The sequence below is a fragment of the Plecotus auritus genome, assembly GCF_963455305.1.
Source record: "Plecotus auritus genome assembly, chromosome: 7".
NCBI lineage: Eukaryota > Metazoa > Chordata > Mammalia > Chiroptera > Vespertilionidae > Plecotus > Plecotus auritus.
The window spans coordinates 151,671,679-151,695,691 of NC_137774.1; positions in this window are offsets into that span (position 1 = coordinate 151,671,679).

The following is a 24,013-nucleotide window of genomic DNA, read 5'->3' on the forward strand; positions in this document are numbered from 1 at the left end:
GTCCATTTACATATTAGCCTTTTATTATATAGGATTGAACCTGACAAACTTTCTTTTTTTTTTTTTTTTTAAATATATTTTATTGATTTTTTACAGAGAGGAAGAGAGAGGGATAGAGAGTTAGAAACATCGATGAGAGAGAGACATCGATCAGCTGCCTCCTGCACGCCCCCCACTGGGGATGTGCTCGCAACCCAGGTACATGCCCTTGACCGGAATCGAACCTGGGACCCTTCAGTCCGCAGGCCGACGCTCTATCCACTGAGCCAAACCGGTTAGGGCCTGACAAACTTTCTGCACTCCCTCATTAATTCTGCTGCCTTTTTAGAAATAGGTTCTTTCATTTTTCTTATAAGTATAATATCTTTCACAAATATGATGCTTTTGCCTCTTTTCCAATGTTTCCCCCCTCCCGCCCTTCTTTCTAATTCTCACCTTTTAATATCTTATGTTCAACTTCTAGGAACATGATAAACACTAGTGAACTTATCAGGCATAATGGTTTCATTTCTGATTTCAGTGGGAATACTGCTTGAATTTTAGATATAATTTTGCCTATTAATTTAAGATAGACATTCTTCATCATGTTAGCCATCTATTATTATTTTTTTTTTGCCATCTATTATTTTTAAATTTCTGTTTTGCTAAGAATTTAAATCTGTAATAAATATTGAATTATATAAAAAACCTTTTAAAGCATTCTGAAAATTTTTTCTATTGACCTTTGAAGTGATAGATTAATATTATAGTAAGATATCAATGTTAAATTTCATTTTTTTGAAATGCTCTTTTGACACACTGTTTAATTCAATTTGACAATATTTTTAGATTTTATATCTATCTATCTATCATCATCTTCAACCTCTATCAAATTTGGTATCAGATTATTTTAGCTACTTAAAGTGAATATAAAATCTTTTTATCTTTTTGTGCTCTATGGCATTGTCATCAGTGATCATTTCCTTGAAACTATAAAAAATTTCTTGAAGATTTATTAACATATACTAGTATTTGTGGTCTTTTCAAAAACCAACTTTTAATTTTAGAAGTTTTAGATTTGCAGAAAAATGTCACAGATAACATAGAGTGTTCCCATATTGTTAACATCTTACATTGCAATGGCTATCTGTTATAATGGACAAACCAATAATGATACATTACTATTACCTGAATTCCAATCTTGATTATGATTTTCTCAATTTTTACCTAGTGTCTTTTTTCTGTCCCAGGATCCCATCCTGAATGCCACATTACATTTAGTCATTAAATCTCCTTGATCTCTTCTTGGCTGTAGCAGTTACTCAGACTTCCCTTGTTTTTGATGACTTGTACAGATTTGAAGGGTACATATTTTCTTGAATGTCCCTTTATTGGGATTTTCCTGAAGATTTTATGGTTAGCTGAGGGTGATGGGTTTTGGGGAAAAGTACCACAGAGGTACAGTGCATTTCTCATCACATCCTATGAAGGGTATGTACTATCAACATGACTTATTACTGTTGATGTTAACTAGGACCACCTGGCTAGCACTGTGTTAGTCAGGTTTCTTTGTTGTAAAGATACCCCACTCCTTCCATTCTTTACTCTTTGGAAGAAGTCATTCTGTGAAGCCCTCACTTAAGGGGTGAGGTGTTATATTTCACTCCCTCAGTGAGGGCCGAGGCAGAGGCAGTCGTGGCAGCGGGGGTTGAACCCCTTGCATGAATTTCATGCATCGGGCCTCTAGTCTATATATATATAAAAGGCTAATATGTAAAATGTCCCCTCGGGAGTTCGACCGGGAGACCGGGAGTTCAATCACTCGCTATGATGTGCGCTGACCACCAGGGGGTGGTGGCGGACAAAGGAAGGCCCTGATCGTCCCTGATTGCAGGCCAGGCATAGGGACCCTACCTGTGCAAGAATTTTGTGCACTAGGCCTCTAGTTTGTTTATATCAGCATGGACTTGTGGATATTGATCTTATACTTTGGGTTATGGTCTAATACTACTTTACTTACTTTTTTGCTGAAATTGATTCCGTTTTGTACCATTGGGATTGATTTCAGTTGGCTGATTCCTTTTATTGGAGAATGAGATTAGAAAACCAAGTTCTGTGTTTTGGGTTTGTGGCCATTTTAGAATGTAATTTTTGATGGCAAATATTTTGTATTTTTTCTCAAGTTGATTTTGATAATTTAATTTTTTTTGAAAAACCATAATTATTCAACATTTTACATTTAAACAACATACTCTTATATGAAGTATTTAAAATTATTTATAAAATGCTATTTCTATATTACTTCTAGCTGTTTTAAAAATCAGCCAGTGGAATAATTTAGCAATTCTATTGATATTTTCTTTTCAGTTCATTAACTTCTGATTTGATCTTTACTATTTCTTTCTTCCTACTTCCTTGGGACTTCATTTTCCAACTTTTTAAGTTTATAAATTTTTTAATAAATGTTAGTTCACATAGATTTTATTCTTTCTCTTTTAATAGCAAAAGCATTTAGAGAAATAAAATTTGCTTTTAAATATAGCATTGATTCCATACCTTGAGGTTTGATGTGCCAAAGCCTTAATTAAAATGACAGACATTAGAGAATTTATTTTTGTTCACTCTTTAACCAAGAGTTATTTGTGAGGATGTTTTAAAGTCTCTGGACTTGTTTAATTTAAGCTTTTATCAAGGTCTAATTCCTTTCCTATCTTAAGATAAGGTCATTTTTTGGTAACAGTATTGTGGGTACATGTAAGTAATTTATCTTCTCTTTGTAGAGTCCACAAGATAGATTACATCAGTGAATTCACAATTACATTATTTATTTACATTTCCTGCATCCTTGCTTTTGTATAGTTGATCTGTTTGGCACTGAGTCGTGTGTCTTTTTCTACTCTTTTTAATCAAATAGTCATTCTATTTCAATCTCCTTTTCTGTACTGGTCTGAGGATAAACTATTTGTTTATTGGAGATTTTATGATTTTTCCTTTTATTATGGATTACCCCTTAAATTGATATTATGCTCCTCAGTGTCACATTTAATTTATTTTGTCTTGAATCCTGGTCTGGTGTTAACTGTGTTCTAATTTCTTTTTATATGTGTTTTCCTAACTCATCTTCATTTTTATTTTTAACTTGTATGCATTATTTTATATTTTGTCTGTCTTTTGTAAGCAGCACATAGATTGATATTGCTTATTAATCCAATTGAGAGTTTTTGTCCTGTATTAGGTAAGGGGGGTTGTCTGGTTAAATACTAGTATATGGTTGCTAAGAATATGTTTAAATTATCTTTAGCTTTCTCCTTCTTCTCCTCCTCCTTCTTTTTTGAAAGAGGACACACTCCCACAAAAGAAATGTGGTAGATATATGCTATATTTTCAATCCCAACTTCATTAGAAGCCAAAAATCATGTTCCCAGCCTCCCTCAGAGCAGGATGCAGGCACATGACCTGGCTCTGCCAATCGGATGTGCCTATGTGATGTTGATTCCAAGGAAGGGGGAACTTTATGAACTCTACTTTCTGGTTAGGGGAGCAACCAACCTCTTTTATTTGGGCAGCAACAGTGGCAGATGGTCTGGGTCTGAGGCACCTGTGCTCAGTGTCGTGGGGTCTACACCCAGTGGGTAGCACTGATATTTATAGGGGCTGACACTTACTGTGACCTCAGATATTGTCCTGGCTGCCAAGACCTACTAGTATGCCTGACTCTCTAGCTAGACCCCTGATATCCTTTTACAAATTCCTACCTAAATTAAACAGGTTAGTGGGTGTGGAGCTTGGGGTGGGGAAGGTTCTTACCATTAAGAACCTGGATGCTAGCAGAAGCAAAGAGTTAAAGCTCCTAAAGCTTATAACACATGGTGTGTAGTCTGAGCAGGGGAGGGCATGGGTCTTTCTGATGGTGAATCCCAGTGCCAGGGATTTCAGCCAGTACAATGGCATCAGCTGCCAATATGTATGAGGGTGTGAGTGCCTCTGCTTTGAACACCCGGGAGACAAGTTATGGTGCTATTCTTCCTGGGTTTTCTGGGTGTATTCATGACTCCCTTGTGAGGCCAAAAACAGAGGCCATCCACTGGCCATCCACCAGTCCCTTAAAAAGAGAACACAAAAGCCAACAACACATTTACATTTAAAATATTGCATTCAAATCAAGTTGTATCAGCCTTTTATTCCCTTAATGCCTCCACACTTCATTGAAGTTATGGTACCACCTGGTGAATGAAGGGTGAAGATCTGCTCAAGATGTGTCAGGATTGGGGTGAGAGCATTTTCCTGAGGACAGTCACCCAGGTGCACTAGAGTTGGAAGCAACTGCCCATTTCTGGTTGGTGCAAATGCCTACATTCCAGAATAAGGCAGTCTTTCTTTGGAACTATCCATTTTGTTCTGGAAAGAGGGTGGAACATGTGGTGTGTTCTCTGAGAATCTGCTTTAAATCTATTTCCGTGTTTGCTGTAGGTAGAGAAAATTTTCCCAGACATCAACATATGGCTGTGGTGCTGTTGCCAGTTTTAGTCTCTGTTTTTCTCAAATCCATTGCATCACTCCATTCCAGGGGCACCACTGTACTTTGTATTAGTTTCTTATAGTTGTTCTAACAAATGAGCACAAATGTAGTGTTTTAACACAGTACACATCATTTTACCTTACAGTACTATATGTCAGAAGTCTGATGCAGGTCTCACTGGGTTAAAATCCAGGTGTTGGTAGGGTCGCCTTCCTTTCTGGAAATCTTTGCCTTTCTCAGCTCCAAACAGCTGCCCACATTCCTAGGGTCATGGCCCCTCCTTCCATCTTCATAGCTAGAGACTTTGGACTTGCCATCTCCCTGGTTCTCTCTTCTAATTCCCTCTCTCATTCTTTGTTCTTGAGATTACATTGGGCCTGCCTGGAAACCCCAGGATAATCTCCTCATCTCAAAATCAACAGATTAGCAACTTTAATTCCAGCTGCAACCTTAATTCCCCTTTGCCATATGACATAACATATTCAGAGTTTATGTTAAAATCTAAAGATTAGGATGTGCTCATCTTTGGAGAGTTGTTATTCTCCCTCCCACACATGCAATGCTTCATGCAGTTGTGAAACATGGTGGCCTTGCTGAAGCTGGGAGGAGTTACCTTGGCTTTGATTAGCATGTGACCATATAAATGTAAAATTTCCTAATTTGATTTTGAAGTGGCAAAATTATTTGGTACTATGCAGTGCTCACAGTGGCTCCACTGCGGCTCCTTGCTGCAATGTTGGCTGCTTCAGAGTGGAATTTGTGTAAGAGGCTTCATCATAGACCCGAGTGAGATCTTTTAGGTATGGAAGGGCCAGAAGTATCTGCACTTCTCTAAGACAGCTCACTTCACACTCATCTTGGTTTTCAATTTTAAAATAATTTTGAACTTACAGGAAAGTTGCAGAGATAATACAGAGTTCTCGTATAACCTTCACCTAACATCTTCTCTTGGATGACCATAGTACAATTATCAAAACTAAGAAACTGACTTTGGTACATTACTACTAGCTAAATTATAGAATCTAGTCAGATTTCACCAGTTTTGTTTTGTTTTGTTTTGTTAATATCATGTTCTGTTCTGGGATTGAACCCGGGATCCACATTGCATATCTCCTTAGTTTGTTCAGTGTGGGGCAGAGAGGTTCAGTCTTTCAGTATCTTATGTTCTTGACATGTTTGAAGATTACTGGTCAGATATTTTATAGAATATCTTTCAATTTGGCGTTGTCTGATATTTTCTTGTGATTAGATTAAAGTTTTGCATTTTGGAGAATAATACCACACCTATCTTTAACCTAATTTGTATGACTATTTAGATGTTTACTTAGCCTTTCTCATGACCTCCCACAAATTAAATGCTCCTTTGGATTAGCTCCCAACCTTTGCCTGAAGTAGGATCTAACTATTCATAATCTTCCCAACTCAGATGACCCCTTCCTCAACTTCATTTCATTGACACATGCACAAGGCTTGGTTGCCACTCAAAACATCATTCCTCAATAAAATCTCTTATTATGATACTTCTGTGTTTGCAGTTAGCCTAAACCTGATCTCTTTTCATCATTCTGACTTTGGTCTCATGTCTTTCCATTTTCTTCCTCCTGCCTCCTCTCCTAAGGTTGTTACAGAGATGACATTAGATGATAAAGGAAGCACATGGTACAGAGGGTAGCAAGTGATCTCTAGATGTGAGGTAGCAGTGGTAATATCAGTCTTTTTCAGGCTTTGCTGGTCTTTTCAGTTCATCCCTTAATTATCTCTCTTCCATGCTGTCATTGGCAAAGATTTGACCTTTTTTCCTTCCATTCTCATTTTCCCTGGGTGAATTCAACCACCCCTTTATTCTTTGGCAATACTACGCAAAAAAAAAAAAATGTTATTCTTGCTAATTGGCCCCACTGAAATCAGAAACAAGTTGTCTTACCTCAGCTGAGATGCAATCCTGTATGACTCTCCTTTATTTATTTTTAGGCAGATTTTCATTCTGAATACTTTCTCTTTGTTCAAGCCTCTAAATGGATCTCTTTGCTACACATCCAACCAAAAGGTCAGGTAGCATTTTCAAGTCCTTCCTCTTCTGCTCATAATTTACCTGGTCCTACATCTTTTCTTTGTCTTGAATGTAAGGTCTGTTCTTTGCTCTGAGATGCCCACCTCTACCCAGGTGCTCCGTCCCCTCTGCTACTGTTCTCTAGGACCTAGCTGCAGCAGTGATCACTCTTCCTCTGTCACTTGTCTTTTTTCTTCCCTTTTCTGCAGACTTGCAACCATAAATATATGAACGTCTCCTCTATTCCAAAGAGATTCTCTAGCCTGCCACCCACCTCCCTTCTCACCCAAGTTCTCTAAAGAATAAACTCATGGTTTGCCTCCAAGTCCTCATTTTCTTTCACTCCTTATATTAAATCTGACTTTGTTCTCTCCATGCCACCAGAACTCTGCAACCCAATTGATTGCTGCAGGTAATAAAATTTTAAGTTTTGCTTGGACTGACTGTGGCATCTGTCACACTCCCCAGACATTCCTTCCCAAGGCTTGCTCTTCCTCCACTCCCATGGCAGTCTCAGTTTCTGGTAATTTCTCAGCTCTTACTGTTGATCCTCTGCTTCTATTGGAAGCTCAAACTCCATGCCTTCCATTTAAATGCTCTTGTGGTATGTCTATTCTCTAAACATATGTAGAAATCACTTTTTTTTTTATGTGCCAGAGGGATACTTCTGGAGGAAAAGTGAGGCTCATGCCACCACATGCCTGCAGGGCCAGATGGAGCCTTGGAAAGAGCAGACCATCCTTATGATTGTATTGAATTGTGATGTAGTTAGATCCAGGCCCCTCTGGACTTCTGGACCCCATGTCCTTCCTCCATCTTTTCTTGTTCATTCTGAAAAAGGTAATAGGAATGGAGGGCAATGGGATGGGAGTGCCATTTAGATAAGGTATCCATGGAAAGCCTATAGACAAAGTGACCTTTGAGTGTGGGCCTGAAGAAAGGGAAGGAATGAGCCTTGTGGGTGGTTGGGAAGAGTGTTCCAGGCTGAGTGACAGACCCTGAGGTTGGCACTTGATTGGCATATTCAGGGAACAGGAAGAGGCCAATGTGGCTGGAACAGTGGGGTAAAGATGGTGGGTTGTAGAAGATGAGGTCTGGAGATGGAATCTGATCACACAGGGCCTTCAGGTCTGGTATAAGGACTGCAAGTAAAATGAGAGGCTTTTGGGGGCGTATGTGTGTGCTTGTGTGGCATGATTGTATCTCTTGTATCTTTATTTAGCAGAGTTTTTGCCAGATAGGGATATTTGGTAAGTCCCAAATGAAATTTTGGGATTGATTTGCATTTTCTCAATTATTGATGAAGAATGGATTTGCTTATTACAAAATGGAATATGTTTTTTTTTGTTTTGTTTGTTTGTTTGTTTTTGCCTAGGCGTTGAGAGTCTGAGATTATCCTTGCCACTGGAATGTGTTTTTTTGTTGTTGTTTATTTTAAAATATATTTTATTGATTTTTTTACAGAGAGGAAGGGAGAGGAATAGACAGTTAGAAACATCGATGAGAGAGAAATATCCATCAGCTGCCTCCTGCACACCCCCTACCCGCAACCAAGGTACATGCCCTTGACTGGAATCGAACCTGGGACCCGTTAGCCCGCAGTCCGATGCTCTATCCACTGAGCCAAACCAATCAGGGCTGGAATGTTTGTTGCCTTGAAGGCTGGTCCTGAGCGACAAGCTATAGAGAGACTCAGGCCCCACATGCTCACACAAAGAATGCCTAGGCTGTTCCCACTGTGATGTTCTGAGGTCAGTGGACGTAGTACCGAGCCATGCTTTCACTAGGCTCAGTTCTTCACTTTGAGATCATCCCACCGTCCCCTAAAAAATAAAGATTGAGAAGAAAGCGAGACTAATAGTGTGTAATAGAGAATGTAAGATTGCACTTCTCTCCAAGGTAATGAAATCTCATGTTGGCTTTGCTCCAGCAGATCTGAGACTAATGTAGCACAGTTCCCAAGCACAGCCTGCCTTTCCAGGCTCTGGCAGGTTTGGGCATGTGACTGATGGGCGGATGTTGCATGCTTTAATCCTTTCAGGCCGGAGGGGCCGATGGTGCCATGAAATACCTGAGGCCTCGCTTCTAGGCCCACCTGGGCCTTGAAAGCAGACCCTGCAGGGAGGGGCAGCTGAGTTTGCACACAAAAGCAGAATTCCACGGGCTGGTAGCAGATGAGTCCCACAGAGAGCCATTAAGCAGTTGCCCAATATGGTCTTGGGTCCATTAAGGTTGAGTAATGGCAATTAGTGTGGAAGCAAATTAGAATAACAGCAAAGGAGTTGATTATGAAGCAAATGAAAAAGCTCAAAAGGAAAGCCTTTTCTCTGAGGGTCTCAAAAAATTCTACCCTTTAATTATCTTCCCTCCCAGTGGCAGGAGAGTGAGGCTTCATTGGCAAGCACCTAAGGGCCATGCAGAGTAGGAGGGAAGCCTCTGGTCTGGACAGGGAGCATGTGGAGGGCCTGGGTTGTACATTCTGGTGGAAGGCTGCCATGGTGACTCGAAAGTGAATTCTGGAGTCAGGCTGTCTTTCAGCATGAATTCAGTTTCAGCATGAAATCACCAGAAATAGAACCCTTAAATGACTGGGTTTCAGAAATTCCCACTAGAAGTTAAAGGAAGGATTGGGGCACTGCTTTTCCTGGGTCCCTCTGCCACGCCCTGCACATGCAGGAAGGGTCACTGTGGACTCTCATGCAAATCAACTTCATGAATAGTTTTCCCACTTCTGTTTCTATTAACTCCTATCTCTCTGTTGTCCACTCCTTTGCCAGTCAGCATGTAATTTCCCAAGGTGGCCATTGGCTGAATTAAGAATCACTTATCTAAATAGGTGAGTGAATAAGAATTCCCCCCACCCCATTTTGGCAGCACGTAATTGTAGGAGTTTTGGCAAGAGGTTTACTCCACATGAAAGATTTTAATGTTTGCCATTTCAGCTCTATTGTAGAAAGGATTTTAGTAGGCACTTTAAATCAGTGTATACTAATTAATTCACAGAATCCTTGTATTGGAGAAGGTGATCAGGGGTCTCTGAATTATTTTACAGGTGTTTCCAATGACTGAAACACATTTGCTTGAACAAGAGGCATAGAAATCATTAAAATGTGAAGTTTCATTGTTGACTAGAATTAGATTAGTTGGATGGGCTTAAAATGGTTTTTCTATGTAGATTGGGGACTTGATATTTATCTATGATCAATACAAATGAGCAAATAAATTTTCACTAATAAAGTTTTGATAAAAGTCTTTTTGTAAACTGGAGGATTTGTGGTTCCCTAGATGGTGAGAAGGCTGAGACCCTGATGTGAAAAACCCCTCTGCACAGAGCCAGCCTGAGATATTCCCAAATACCTTTTTAGAAAAAACTTCTCACTCCATGGACTCTTTATCCTTTCAAAGACTTTATTTTGAAGTTGCAATGTATAGCTAGAGATGGAAACATTGGCAAAAGCCTAGAAAATTGGAAGTAACAACTAGCAGTTCATTAATTAAGGTCCTTCCCACTTCAATTATCAACTGTTTTCATGTGCCTTTTTCAGAGCTTTTATGGTTCATTACTCTTATTAGTCCTCTCGGCAAGAGGCAATGTTTTGAATTTACAAAGTATGTCTCAATGGCAGGCATTTTTCATCTTTAGCAGACGTTTTAGTCTCATTAACATTTGAGAACCATCGACAGGTCTCTTCAAGGTCCAAACTATTATTTATGCTAAAATTGATCAGTGTTCCAACATGAAAGGGCAAATAGCCACACATCTAATTGATTTAAGGTTGTTTTCTAGAGCTTAGCTTGTCTCACATCCTGACATGGAAGCTCTTTACCAAAGGGTCCCAGAGACAGTGGTCCATGCTGGTCTCAGCGGGCAGGGCGTGAATACAGAAAGACACTTCTTGCTGACCCCTTCATGGATCTCAGATTCAAATCCGATAATTTCCTTCCTGCATATGATCTTTACACCAATCTACATTATGTTACAGTAAATTATTTTAGTTTGACGCTTTAGTCATTAACATCCCTTGATTTCCTGCCTGAATTAGGAACCAGTTGAGAAATAAAATAGGTGTCAGGCTTCTGGGGAACCAACCTTCATTATCAACAACCTTTAGTGTGTGTGTGTGTGTGTGTGTGTGTGTGTGTGTGTGTGTGTGTGTTTAAATTCTAAATGTCATTAAGTGTGTGGGCAGGTAGAATTCTACTTATGCGTGCACCCAGGGACTAAGTGCTCCTCTCTGGGAAAACCTCCCTCCGGCATGGCAGAGAACAGATCACCAGATTATGTGCTTGCTGTGTCATGAAAGAAGAGAAAAGGGGCTTCTCAGGTTTGTCCAGTTTCTTCTCTCAGATTCACCAATAAGAGAAGCCATCCCACTTCCCCTGAGTTGCAATGTGTAAGGGGGGGATGTGGAACTCCCTCTGTATGTAAACGCAAGGTCAAGGATAAAGGCCTTCCTGACAGTCTCTGAGGGGATTTATGGACCAGCCAGTTATTGGTGTGTTTTTTTAAAAGCATTTTTGGAAGCTTTTGTTTATAAACTCAGATTTCAATCAAAGTTGATCTGGTCTAGTCCATGGGTCTTCTACTATGGAAACATTTTTATCTTTCTTGTTTCCCTGTAGGCCCTGTGGATAGATTTCATTCTTTACCAGGGACACCAAAACACAGCAGAGTGTATTGGTCAGGTTTTGCTATGATAATTTTGTGTTTCAAACAAACCCCCAAATCAGTGCTTCTAAGAGCACATACTTTTTCTTGTTTAAGGATATGTGGGTTGCCCAGAACTCCCAGGGCTTGGCTGTATTGGGCCTTAGACTACTCGTATGTTGAGTTCAGGTCTCCTCTGTGTGATTTCTCATTCTGGACCAGTGACCACCAGGGGCATGTTTTTTTCTCCTGGTGGAAGACAGGATATCAAGAGCTGAGCAAAGTTATGCAATGGCATCTGAACCTTCCACTTGCATCATGCCTGCTCAGATTTCATCAACGAAAGCAACTCGAGTGTCCAGACCCAACGTCACGAAGAGGGGATAGGAGGACGAATATTTGCCGAATAATACAATCTGCCGGAACAAAGGTGAAAAGGAAGTCAGCGAGGACCATGTTTAGAGACCACTTCCTTGTTCTGGTGTCTCCCCTCTTGCTTTGAAATCAGGTAGAACTGGGTTTGAATTCTGGCTGCAGACCTAAGCTTTGGATAAGGTGATTTTTGAGCTGTGACTAAGAGAACCAGCACAAAAAAGCAGGCATGGGGAGAGAGGGAGAGGTGGCCTGGTACAGGAGAGGCGCTGCTGGCTTTCTAATTAATGAAAGCTGAGAGTATATTACTAAAACATAGTCTGTGAGGCTTATCTCTGGGGAAATGAGCTAATGTCTTCTGGCTGAGCTGCTTCTCTACCTTCTAGCTCAGTGCAAAGCCAGAGCTTTGAAAGCCTCATGGGAGGAAGGGTGCATGTCCCAGAGAAGTCCTCTGCCTCCCTCACATCAGTGTTGACAGATGCAAGGACTTTTGTGAGAAGTTGGACAGTGGCAAATTTAGTAGCTCAGGGGAGATGTGTTCTGAGTTGTTAACTGAAGGGCATCCAAGGGCTTGGACTTCAGAAATATAAGTAATGGTGTTTCATTGTAATGTAAATTAAATGGATACACTCCTCCACCCCATCAAGGGTCAACCCACTAGATATGAGGGTCGACCCTCATATGATGATAGGAAGAGTGGGCTGAGGTGAGCAGCTTTGTAAGGTGCCCACAGGCAAAAGTGGCATCTCCAGGTAAGGCACCCAAAAGACGAAGATGAAACCGTTCTCATGAATGGACTCCAAGGACCATTAAGTACTTTCCCCTCAAACACAGAGCATGATCTGGAGTAAAGCTAAGCAAAGGCATACGTTCATACTTTAAAATAGGTAAGAGGTTAAGCATGCAATTGTTTGTGATGGACACAACACAGAATAAACCAGTGAAAAATCTCAGAAGGCACCTTTGAAATAGTAAATATATGGGAACTTTCTTTGATTGTGTTGAAATACATATATTTCTACACTAATAAAAGAGAAACATGCAAATTGACCACACCTCCACTATTCCCACAAGCCACGCCCACCAGCCAATCAGGAGCGAGTATGCAAGTTAACCCAACCAAGATGGCTGCGGCTACGGAGAAAGCAAGAGGCTTGGGTTGTCCCCGGTGATGGAGGAAGCCAAGCTTCCCGCCCTGCCCTGGTCGGCACTGGCCTCCACTCAAAGCTACAAAGTTTCAATTATAGAAGATAAATAAATTCCAACAAAAATGGCAGCAGCCTTGGAGCTAGAGAGAGCAGGAGGCTTGGGTTGCCCCCGGGAATGGAGGAAGCCAAGCTTCCTGCCCTGCCCTGGCCGGCCCTGGCCTCCGCTCAAGGCTACAAAGTTTCAATTATAGAAGATAAATAAATCCCAGATACCAGGGCCTCCGCTTGGGTCGCTGGGGGGCGTGGCCGACCTGCAAACCACCACAGGCCCCTCGCCCAGGCCGCCCCACACCCCAAGGGAACTCCCTCCCTGATCCAGGACACCCTTCAGGGCAAACCAGCAAGCCCCCACCCGTGCACTATGCCTCTATCCTATCTAATAAAAGAGCAATATGCAAATTGACCATCACTCAAACACACAAGATGGCTTCCCCCATGTGGTCAAAGATGGATGCCCCCATGTGGACACAAGATGGCCACCACAAGATGGCCAGCAGGGGAGAGCAGTTGGGAGGAACCAGGCCTGCAAGGGAGGGCAGTTGGGGGTGATCAAGCCTGCAGGGGAGGGCAGTTAGGGGTGACCAGGCCGGCAGAGGAGGGAAGTTGGGGGCAACCGGGCCTGCAGGGAAGGGCAGTTGGGGGGGGACCCAGGCCTGCAGGGGAGGGCAGTTAGGGGCAATCAGGCTGGCAGGGGAATGGTTAGGGGGTGATCGGGCTGGCAGGCAGAAGCGGTTAGGGGCAATCAGGAAGGCAGGCAGGCGAGCAGTTGGGAGCCAGCAGTCATGGATTGTGAGAGGGATGTGGAGCAAGCAGGAGTCTTGGGTTGCCCCGGCAATGGAGGGGTCCCAGATTGGAGAGGATGCAGGCTGGGCTGAGGGACACCCCCGGCCCCATGCACAAATTTCATGCAGCAGGCCTCTAGTTTATGTAATAAAATACATATATTTACATGTAATAAATATATTACATATATTTATATGTAATAAAATAAATAACAATATATAACATGTACTATATATCATTATAATATGATTATGTTGATGTAATGTTATATATCTTTAAAAGATATATGAAAAATATATCTTTACAAGGTAAATCCTAGTGGATTTAAAGGACCTGAAGTAAATCATAGACAGTTCCAGAACCTTTGGGCAGGCAGGGTCTGTCATGCTAACAATGAGGCAACCTAACAGCACAGAGGAGTGGACAGAACTCCCCCCTTCCAGTCCCATTCCTTCTCTTATTAGTCTGGTGACCTTGAGCAACTTACATAACTGTGCCCCATTACTTTTGAGAGTGAAGTGGGGAAGCCCCAGTGGGTTGTCCACAGGAGGCCTATAGAACTGTGCCTGCTACAAGGTCAGCTCCCCAGAATGTTAGCTGCTGAAGCCATATTTAAACCAGTGCTGGGAACCTGTCTGCATACTTAAAAACAAGGCTGTCCATGGAATCCATTTATTTAAAATGCATCTCTGCTTTATAACCTGGTTGAAAACACATTATTGCATTTAGATTTTGAGATAGATATACTTTGAAAAAGGCATTGTCTGACTGCTTATAAGTGAACTAGAAGCCAGGTGCACAAACTCATGCACTGGGCGGCCGGAGGGACTGTGGTGGGAGGTTGGCTGGGGGGGAGGGACCGTGGGAGGTTGGCCACCAGCCCTGAGAAGGGAGCTGGCCCTTGCCCCCCCTGGGAAAGGGGCTGCATCCACTGCCACCCACCCCCCAGTTCCCTGTTCCAGCCCAGGCCCAAAGGCTCTGGTGGGGTCAGGAGAGAAGGCGACAGTTGCTGGGCCAGGTGTGGAAGGAATGGACGCCGGACGCCGCCACAGACACCGCCACCACTGTTGGTGCCCACCACTGGGCGATTCCCCGCCTCCTCCCCACCTCCTTTCTTCACCACCGTGCTGCCACCACAGCAGGCAGGCAGCCTCTGGGGAAGGGAGAAGATGGGAGGGCTGACTTTCAATAGATTGCAGCGAGGGAGCTCTTCTGCTACGTACCAAACCTAACCCAAAAGCAGGTCTCTACGAATGGTTTAGCACCAGGGGACGATGGAGGCTGGCTGGCTGTGGGAGCATGCTGACCACCAGCGGGAAGCTCTTGCATTGAGCGTCTGCCCCCTAGTGGTCAGTGCACATCATAGTGACTGGTTGACCAGTCGTTCTGGTCATTCTGGTCCTTCGGTCGTAATGGTTGCTTAGGCTTTTATATCTATAGACTAGTGGCCTGGTGCACAAAATTTGTGCATGGGGTGGCGGTGTTTCTCAGCCCGGCCTGTACCCTCTCCAATCTGGGACCCCTCGAAGGATGTCCTACTGCTGGTTTACAGGGATTGGGCCTAAACCGGCAGTTGGACATCCCTCTCACAATCCGGGACTGCTGGCTCCAGCCACTCACCTGCCTGCCTGCCTGCCTGATTGCCCCTAACCACTCTGCCTGCCAGCCTGCTCGCCCCCAAATGCCCCCCCCCGCTAGCCTGATCACCCCCAACTTCCCCCCCTGCTGGCCTGCTCGCCCCCACCTTCCCTCCCCACTGGCCTGCTCACCCCCAACTGCCCCCCTGCTGGCCTGCTCACTCCAAACTTGCCCCCCACCCCCGCTGTCCTGATCACCTCCAACTGACCCCCAATGACCCCCTGCTGGTCTGCTTACCCCCAACGGTCCTGCCCCCCACCAGCCTGATAACCCACAACTGCTGTCCCATCCTGGCCTGATCACCCCACAGTGACCCAAGGTCCCAGCCCCTCCTTTTTTCCTTTTTCTTTTTTTTTCAGTGCCTCCTTGAGTGGAGGCCAGGGCCGGCTGGAGGCAAGTATCTAGGATTTATTTATCTTCTATAATTAAAACTTTGTAGCCTTGAGTGAAGGCCAGAGCCAGCCAGGGCAGGCAGGAAGCTTGGCTTCCTCCATTGCTGGGGGCAACATAAGCCTCCTGCTGCTCCAGCTCCATGGCCACCACCATTTTTGTTGGGATTTATTTATCTTCTATAATTGAAACTTTGTAGCCTTGAGCAGAAGCCAGGGCAGGCCAGGAAACTTGGCTTCCTCCATTGCTGGGGCAACCCAAGCCTCCTGCTTGCTCCAGCTCTGTGGCCCGCCCCCATCTTGGTTGGGTTAATTTGCATGCTTGCTCTTGATTGGCTGGTGGACATAGCTTGGCATAGTGAAGTGATGGTAATTTGCATGTTTCTTTTTTATTAGTGTAGATGGGATATATGATTAGTTAGCAAGTTGTGGGGAATATATATATATATATATATATATATATATATATATATATTTAGGAAGAAATATCCTGGGTCCATTTTAGTAGAATCAGGTAAAACAATGTTAGGAAATAAAATGTTGAGAATTGACATGACTACTTTTGGAATGGAAGAATCATCTCTGAACAGAGTAAGCTTTAGCTGCAAGCAAGCATATTTATAGATGCTTCTTCCTGATGCTGAGGGTTATGTGATTATTTTGAGGTTAGAGAATAGATTATCAATTGAACTGAAAAGAAAATTCAATGTAATTTAATAGGCTTAAGTCTTGCTGCTGATTTTCTTTCTTTCTTTTTTTGGTAAAAAATTACTATATGCAGCTGGCTTTATAACCATCTGTTTGGGACAGTTTGTCAGCAGAGATGCTAATTAAGGGAGAAAAGGTTTTGTCATCTTAAGGAATGCTGACAGCTCTTACAATTCTCAGGGGAAGTAAACCTCGTGAGAAGACTATTTTTTTATTGCTGTTTATGTGATGTCTAAGTTAGTCTCTTTTTGATGTGCAAGCTGGATATTTACTTGCTTATTCTTGAAAAGGATGCACATCTTTCTCAGAAAGGAGCAACTCATTCTAAAAGTTTTATTTTTTAATTCTTGTAAGTTTTCTCAATTTGCTCAATAGACCATCCTATTGCTGTGGCTTATTTTTTGAAAATATTTTTATTGTGGTTATATTTACATATGTTGTGATTATATTTATATATAATTATATGTAATGTATAATAATATATTATATATAATGTATATTATATGTGTATATATAATTTACATAATATATATCACAATAATAATACGTATAATACTTCCCCCTTATTTGTAGTGTCATTTTTCATGGTTTCAGTTACCCCTGATCAACCGTGGGCCAAAAATATTAAATAGAAAATTCCAGAAATAAACAATTCATACGTTTTAAATTGCATGCCATTCTGAGTAGTGTAATGAAATCTTGTGCCGTCCCACGTCCCACTCTGTCCACCCAGAGGAGTGAGTCATCCAGGAGAACTGTCTTCACACTGTGCGCTCCCTCTCGTTAGTCACTTAGTCGCTGTCTAGGTTATCAGACTGTTTCCGTATGGCAGCGCTTGAATCCAAGTCACCCTTAATGTACTTAGCAGTGTCCCCGACGCACCAGAATAATGGTGCTGGCAATACGGATACGCCAAAGAGAATCTGAAAGTGCTTCCTTTAAGTGAAAAGGTGAACATTCTCCACTTAATAACAAAAGAAAATAATTGTGTGTTGAGGTTGCAAAGATCTATGGTTAGAACAAATCTATCTGTGACACTGGGAAGAAGGAAAAAGAAATTCCAGTTCGTTTTGCTGTCACACCTCAAACTGGAAACGCATCTCATCACATAGTCATTGTATCATCTCACATCATCACAGGAAGAAGGGTGAGTGCAGGACAGTAAGATATTTTGAGAGAAAGAGAGAGACCACATTCACTCACTTTCATCACAGTATATTGTTGTTTTATTAATAGAATAATAAAATTGCTCTCTTTTATCATTATTGTTAATTTCTTACTGTGCCTAATTTATAAATTTAACTTTATCATAGGTATGTGAGGAAAAAAACATAGTATATATAGAGTTTGGTACTCTTTACGATTTCAGGCATCCACTGGGGTCTTGGAATCTGCCCCCTCCCCCCCATGGATAGGGGAGTTCACTGCAACGTTAGTGGGTTAGATGTATATGATTTGCCATCATAACCATTTTTAAGTGTACAATTCAGGGGCATAAGTTCCATTCACAATGTTGTGCAACCATCACTATCTATTACTGACACCTTGTAATCACCCCAACTATGGCCTGTTTTTGCACCATGATCAGTACATGGGGCCTCCTCTGAGCATTTTCAGTGGAGAAGGACCATCTAAGAAGCAGAAGAGGAGGCCTTTGTCCTGAGACAGTGTGATCCTGAGAGATGGACAGGGCGAGCCTGAGCAAGGTCTGGGAGCGGAAGGTTCCGAGCACGAGAGAAGGACTCATTTGTCTGCAATGCGAGATCCTAGGGGGCAATAGTGGAATTTCTCTGCTAATTTTTTAGAAAATTAAGTCAGCTTTTTAACCTAGAGTAACCTAAATATCATTTCCTGTGCCTTCTCTCTCCCACCAAACAAAGCAAAACACAGCTTTCCTTTGTCGGTTTGGCAAACGGGAGCCAGAGAGCTGAGAAGTGTTATCAGCTTCCTTTCCAGTTGTACCCCTAGAAGTCTCCGCAGTCCTTTAACCGACCAGGGAGGAAGTTCCTGCCTCAGCATCGTGTGCGCTACGGTGACAGAGAGGAGGCTAAAAGAAGAGGCCTTGCTCTTTAAGGCCGGTTGTTTGCTTTTCATCCAAACGTGGTTAAATTATAACCTACCCCTTCCTCGAGGAAGCTGTGAAGTTTCTAACAGAAATTGTAGGAGACCATCTGCTTCTATTTCATCAGTAAACAAACCGATTAAAAGTGCATGTCTCTCCTCAGGCCTCTAGAATTGGAAATGAACACTGAATAAGTCCAAATTAAAATTATTTAAAAAATAATTTGACCTTATTTGGCCAAACATTTGGCCTATTTGAATTCATTTAAAAATAAAAACAAGGCTTCATGATTATTAGACATAATTGATGTTCAACTTTGATAAGCTCATTTGTTGCTAATTAAAATAGAGCCCATAATATCTCTTGCTAGTAGTCTTTTCTTCCCAGAAATCATCTACCATTTATAAATTTTATTAATATTTATTTGCTAATTGCTTAACCCAATCTTGGAAATCTGATTAAAATAAATGCCTTTAAAAAGAAAAACTAAGAGAGATTATTGTCTGCTCCCAGAGAACTGACCTTCTGGGCTCTTGACATCAACACGGGTAAAACATCTGTAGCATGGCTCCAGGCCGGAGCTTGTCAACCAGGTGCACAGTGTGCAGAGATGTTCACGAGCCACTGTTGCTGCGGCACCACATTTGAAATAACCTATGAGAACTTAGATACACTTTAGATTCATTAACTCTAAAGAGAGGATGCATGTAAAATTATGATGCTGTACTGTTTGGCTTCTGTTGTTATTTCTCCATCTTTTCCCGTGTATCACTAGGATGAAGGTATAGAGAAGTGTATTTTGAGTTCAAGGATTTAGAAAACATATTGATAGCATTACAAGACAGAGGAGGAAAAAGGGACAAAGGACATGGTAGACACTTGGGACGGGAAAGGAGAAGGTTGGCACACAGGTGGAGCTGTCATCCACAGATGGTCCCATGGTGGTGTCAGTGCTCATAGCAATCCCCAGACACCACCACACCACCCCTTATGAACAAAGACCACCATGTTGGGCAAAGGCCAGATTATTTTAAAAATAATTTTAATTTTGACTTATTCAGTGTTCCTTTCCAACTCTAGAGGCCCGAGGGGAGAAATACACTTTTAATCAGCTTGTTTACAGATGAAATAGAAGCAGATGGTCTGGGATCCTTCTCTGGATGAGTCTTACTCCTGAGCTGTCCTGTCTGTCACTTGCCTCAGGTGATGAGGAAAAGGGAAGGACTCAGTGAGCAGGTATCTAGGGCAACAGCAGAGCAGAGACACAAAAACCTGAAACAGACATTGTCTTTGAAGAATACAATACTTGGAATTAAAAAAAATCAATGACATTTTTATCACAGAAGGAATCTGTCAGAGTTGGTATTTTTTTAGCTCATGGTTTAGTATTATTTTTATCACCACATGTGTTAGTCAAAATAAAAATAGTATTAAACCATGAGCTAAAGAAAACCAAGACCGATCACCATCATGACATCAGTGCTTTGGGCTCTGCGGGTCGTTATCTGGTGCTAGAAGGAACGTGGGTGCCAGCTGCCCCTCAGGCTTTGTGAAGGGCGGTGTTTTGGATGCAGTGCTACAGCAGCTCCATCTGCCAACATGGCCAATCAGCTGGCCCAGAGAGATTCTCCTTGCCCATCTGTCCTCAGCGGTGATGGGGCATGTTGCCAGTGCCACTCTGTTATATGACCAATCACATCACAATGGTATCCTGAGAGTCTCACTGGGCCCCTGTCCTTGGCTGTGGGGGCCTGGTGGAGGGGCTTGTCCGTGCTATAACTCCATACACATTGGTGGTGTGAAAACAAACACAGCATCAGGGGCCAGTGCAGGGGAGATGACTGAGAATGTGGGGTCTGGATGGATGCCATTGCCTGGGCCTTTTGTGAGCTAACTTTGCACCAACATTGGAAGTAGGAGGTGCAGGAGAGCAGAGAGGAGAGCTGCTGATGGAAGACAAGGAGCCTCCCAGGTTTCCCAAGAAGACCGGAAGGAGCAGAGCCTTAGATTCATAAGTTCCACTAGGGAGCATTATTCTGTGATTGTCACCATCCCTGGACCACATTCTGGTTTGATGGCCTGGGCACCTCAGTCATGTACAAAAGTGTTTCTCAAAGCTGAGGCCCTCTAGTTCTTGTCACATTTTATAATATTTGTGGTGTGTGTGTGTGTGTGTGTGCGCGCAGAGATATGCACTGAATCTTTCAAAACACCAAAATAAGGTACTCTCAGTATCTTTATTGATCCCATTGTAGTTTTCAGATTCTCCCAGCTATGGCACACATTGCACCTGAAATGGAATTTTTAGGCAGGCAGTCAAAACATCATGCCTTTGTTAACAAAGACTTTCAGAATTGGTGAGAGACAGTTGCTAGAGAAGAACAAACATATTTTGTTACTGAAGTCAAGTTGCAGCAAGTTGGCTTGGTGACTGGGAACATTTGAGCATACTTTTGTGTGGGGGCAGTGAATGGTTCTGGGGGTGAGGGCGAACTAGGGGAGTTAATAATTGACAATAAATTATGCACACAAGTCTGAGCACTTTGAGGTAGAACTAGTAAGCTAACTTCTTCCCAAAGCCTTGAAGGAAGAAGGTGGAGTAGAAATGAGCAAGCAAAGATAGTTACCTTCCCTGGAAGGCTTTCCAGCTGTCAAAGAATACAGTTAACATAGGACATTAAAGAAATAGAAAATTAACATTTCTTAGCTGTAGTGACAGATGTAATTGGTTTAGTTTCTTTCAACACAGATACTTGAATTCAATGGGAATTGAATAGTTTCTGAATTTAAAGCCAGGAGATGGTTCCCAAGTGTAACAGTCATCTTCCCTGTCCCCCCAATTCTGTCCCTTTGTCTCCAGTGGGGTGTGGCCAAGATGCTGCCACAGGATCATGGGAACTGGTCATTATGAGTGCTGGGAGATTTGTTCCTGCCAGGTGCTAAGCTATGCTATCTTGGCTCTCATTTAATTTCTGTGCCTGGTCCTTGCCCTCTGACCAGGATGGTATCTCAGTGGCATCTTGGGTAGCCTGGTGGGTGATGTAGCAACACCCTTCTCTGAGGTGATCCAGCACCGACCCCACACGTCCTGGCCTTTAGAACTCATGGACCACACTAGGTCCTTCCTGGAACGAGCCAGGGGCAAGTCCTGGAAGCTCAGAGGCAGCTGGAGATGGTGACTCAGCACTTTTGTCTGTCCTGGATTCCACAGAGATTACCCTCCATCTCAGGGAGGCATTTTTCTCTGTGCGAGGCGGAGGACCATCCTGGCAAGCACAGCAATGGGGATGTTTCTGGCATGTCTCCAGGCAGCTTCACAGGCAGGCTTCGGAGGAAATGCAGCAATGCGCTCTGAGCAATTTCAGCAAAGCCTGCCCCAGAGATGCTGCTTTTCATAATAAGACAAAACCTAAATGAAAGTTCCGCAGCAGCAGAAACGAGGGAGGACCAGATCCCACTGCTGAGGAGCTGTCACCTTTGCTGCCTGGGGCCACGGCCCCTCCACGTTCTTGCCTCTCACCTTCTGGGTGACATGCAGACCCTGCACTGGGGGCGGATGGGCATTTCCAATTTGTCCCATTCTCTGCCCTCCTCAGGTTCTCTCTATGAAAAGACTTAAGACTCCTGCCTATAAAAGAGATATTCCTTCAAAACCAGCTATCTCCTCAGAAACAAAATTTTCCCTCTGCCTCAAGTACCACTCTGCTTCCATGCCAGTTTTCTTTCCTGTAGGAATTCGCATTCTCTTCACAGTGTCACACATATTTGTTTTACAGACTGTCTCTCAAATTATGTGTGGTTGTATCCCGGTGGGAAGTGCAGGGCCTGGTACATGCTGTGTGTCTTTAAATAAGTGTTCAGATGAACCAAATCATTGCCTTCACATCGGAATGGTTCCCACTGTGCGTAACGCCTGCATAGTCTACCACACAGAATCTGTAATGGCTGCAGAGAAGTCTGGAACCATCTCTTATTGTGACCTGGATTTCCATATAGTTGAGGTTTTACTATGTTTGCACCTTTTTGGCTCTGAAAAATATCAAACTGAGACACTTTTGAACACCTGTGAATCCAACTGAGTCTCCTCTGTGAATCAAAAGGTACGTGGCTCCTCCCCAGCTCTGGCCCCGTGTGGATATCTGAGAGGGAACTCACTCGGGCACTTCCAAAGATGCCGTCAGTCCACTTGTTAGGTAGGTAGGAGTGCACACTTAATAGTATGATGGAAGATTAGACTCTGATTTCAAGTGATTTCTCTTGAGGAGACTTCAAAATCATCAGCTGTGAGCAGGTCACCCAGTAGGAAAGGCAGTAAGGGCAGGACAAATGTGAAGGCAGCTGGCTTTTCCATGTAACCACACCTTGGGGGAGACAGACTGGCAGGGCTGTGTCCACCGGGGTTCAGGCAGGTGCTGCACGGGGTGCCTGCCTGCCAAGCCTGGGGCTCAGGGTACACTTGTCTGGTTTCCTCCCAAAGCAAAGTCATGCTGAATCCATTACAAACGCTGGGTGCTGCCTGCCTCCCACTTGCTCTCTCTTGGTCACAGGATGCTCAGGCTGCAGACGTCCGTGTGGGTGGGAGGTGACACCTTGCAAATTCCCTAATAGGTTCTTCTGCATGTTTGCCAAGCAATTTCAGGTTTCTAGGATTCTGCTAAGCAAGTAGCTGATTCTGTTAGGTCCAGAGACATTTTTCTAATAATTTCCAATTCACCAACCTCATAAACTAAATATAGGAAAGCAATAGTGCTGGGGACCCCTGTGGGCACTTCCCCTGTGTGACTTAGTCTCTGCTCTCTCCTGCAGACCTTAGAAATCCTCAGAACGTGGTTTTGAGAACCTTGCTCCTCAGGAAGCTGCTTGGGGGCCTGGGAGCTGAATCCTTGTCACACAATTGCATGTCTCCCAGTCTCTGGGAGAAATTGAGCACATGCAACCTTTCTCCATCTTTTCCACTGAATTTTAAATTTTGTTAGATGTTTCCTTTCTTTCCTTTTCTTCTTTTTCTTAAGTGACAAGCAAAAGGGAGTGATTTAGGAGGCCCATGAAAAATGTCTTTCAATCAAAGTTGTCCAAAAACAGAAACATGTTTGAAATATATGGGTTTACAGAAAAGGTTTTATAACAATGAAGAAAATAGACCCTCTAGGCCCGGGCATTGATGAAAACTGGGCTGTCCACTAAGAACTGGGTAAGGAAAGATCTGTAGCAAGCACACCGCCATGCTCTCCAGTTGCGCTAATATACCCACAGCATTTTTTCAGAGTGATTGTGTGCAGAGCAGCACCGGGCACCGCCGTGGTTTGGGATCACCCCATTTTGTGGCCCAATGCTTGGGCCTTCAGTGTGTCTGTGGTATTTTTTAAAACGTACTGCATAACATTGTGGAACTTATTCTGATCCCCAAGAAGATGAGGCTGATGGGGAGGAGAAAAGATTCACAGTGAAGGGCCCTCTGCCTGTGTACAACCAACCTTTACTGGGCTTCCTTTAACATTTGCTGAGAGATTCTCAGGAATTCAACATCCTTATGTCTCCCTCACGGGTAATATTCACCACATACATTCTTCCAATTTCTAATAAATGCATATTGTTCCAACTTAAAGAATTCAAAGTTCATTGGAAGAATTTGGGCCCCGGCTTGTGTGCACAAGATG